The sequence below is a fragment of the Strongylocentrotus purpuratus genome, unplaced genomic scaffold (genome assembly GCF_000002235.5).
Source record: "Strongylocentrotus purpuratus isolate Spur 01 unplaced genomic scaffold, Spur_5.0 spur5_scaffold_4, whole genome shotgun sequence".
Classification (NCBI taxonomy): domain Eukaryota; kingdom Metazoa; phylum Echinodermata; class Echinoidea; order Camarodonta; family Strongylocentrotidae; genus Strongylocentrotus; species Strongylocentrotus purpuratus.
In genome coordinates, this window is record NW_022145610.1 from 9,622,466 (window position 1) to 9,624,193 (window position 1,728).

Here is a 1,728-nt window from a genome sequence, read left to right on the forward strand (position 1 = left end):
AGCCGTCGAGAATACGTGCCTTCACGGTTGTTTCATCACAAAGCATGCCAGGACATAATTCTCGTACATTTTTATACCTTCGCCGTGATCAGCTGTCCCGTTGCAAACAAAGGGATTCTTATCAAGCAACATCTTAATCTTGTACATAATCCGCTATTCTGCAGTGATTTTCTTTCACTCCAGTATCATTTGTACGGTAAGAAACGAAAGTTTGTGTTTATTCATTTTTATGACGAATAAAGCTGATAATACGACGTAATAAGAGTGGGCCGGGGTCCAACTTTAGTAAATGTAGGCCTAGATCTAGTCCCGTATGTTTAAATGTGTGTGCATTTTAAGTAGACTGATTGCCTTGTGTTTTAGGTAGAAGTTAACCAAATTTACAGTAAAATGAGACTCATGTCTCAGGAAATATGAATAGGTCTAGATCCTATAGACTATACATAATTGGAATAGGATCTACTAGAATGGCTGACAGTTAGATAGTGATGGCAATTAGTAAATGTAAAAAAGTAAAAGAGGCCATGAAAACGATAGATTTGTCGATCTTGATCTGAATATAATAATAGTCTATGTATTGATGAGCTCTACTTGAGGATCTACATGACGGGGGCGTATGAAGGATTTTTTCGAGGGGGGGGGGGTTAAAATTTGAAAATCGTGCCGAAAATTTCACATCGACTCAGCCAGCCGGTGAATGAGAGGGGGAGGGGGTCGGTTAGAGCACCTATTTTTTCCCGAAAATATGAATATTTGGCAGATCGATATTTCGTTCAGCTGATGGTAAGGTCACCTTTTTGGGGTCACCCTTTAGCACAAAAATGTTTCCCCATGATCTAGTGCGATAAGGGTTCTTTTGTTACCGTTATTCTTGAGGTTACAAACTTAAATTTGATTGTCTTTTTCCTTTTATTTATCAGTTGCAGCATCATCAAACACTATGGCCGATGAATCAGAAGATGACGTAGATGCTACGAGAGAGCTCATTTCACAATGGACAACAGAAGTGATACGTGCCTTTCTACAAGGAGGGGACTCAAGCTTGGAAATTGAGGAGTCATTATTTTATGGGTGTTCTCTGCCCTGACGCTGGGGGTACTGTTCAGCCATCTGAGGTAGAGAGGTAGAGAGGAACTGGACGATGGATGGATGGGGGGGGGGGGAGAAAGAAAGGCATGCAGAGATGGCTGTCTACTATGTATAGAGACATTTGTGTGCTACTGGATAAGGACCCTCCATCACTAGAGGGAAGAATAATGAGAGACTACAAATAGGGGAAGGCATTTAGTTATTTTGCCAGTTTCTGGTTAGGGAGACATTTGTTTCATCTCCTGGGAGAAAGCTGTCTGAAATTCAAAATGTATTTGATACTTGAATAAATTTAGTTCATTTTCTAGACTGGTTCATGTCAAACCGTTGATTCTACTTTCTTGTGAGTATACACTGTAGTCAGAGAGATAGAGAAGTAACACGAGTAAAGAATGAAAAAGAAGCCAATATTTGAACGAGGAGGAGAAAATGGAGATTACGTTGTTGCCCATCAAGTTGGAATAATTGTTCTTACCACTGTTTATTAAATGATTGTGACCATATGGTTTATTGTTTGTACATAATGGTCTTATATTATAAGAACTTTATTGATCAATCTCAGGAGTCTTATACATGTAGATTGATTAATACGGTTTTGAGATGATGATGATGATCGTGATGATGAACGAGAAGGAGAAG

At 39.2% G+C, this 1,728-nt stretch overlaps 1 long non-coding RNA gene across 1 annotated transcript; it reads left to right on the plus strand.

Moving 5' to 3' along the window:
* On the plus strand, positions 1 to 1,415 carry LOC115929019. Its single transcript, XR_004066298.1, has 2 exons — positions 1 to 196; positions 921 to 1,415. It is a non-coding gene; the product is annotated as an uncharacterized LOC115929019 (long non-coding RNA).
* The last annotated feature ends 313 nt before the right edge of the window (positions 1,416 to 1,728 follow it).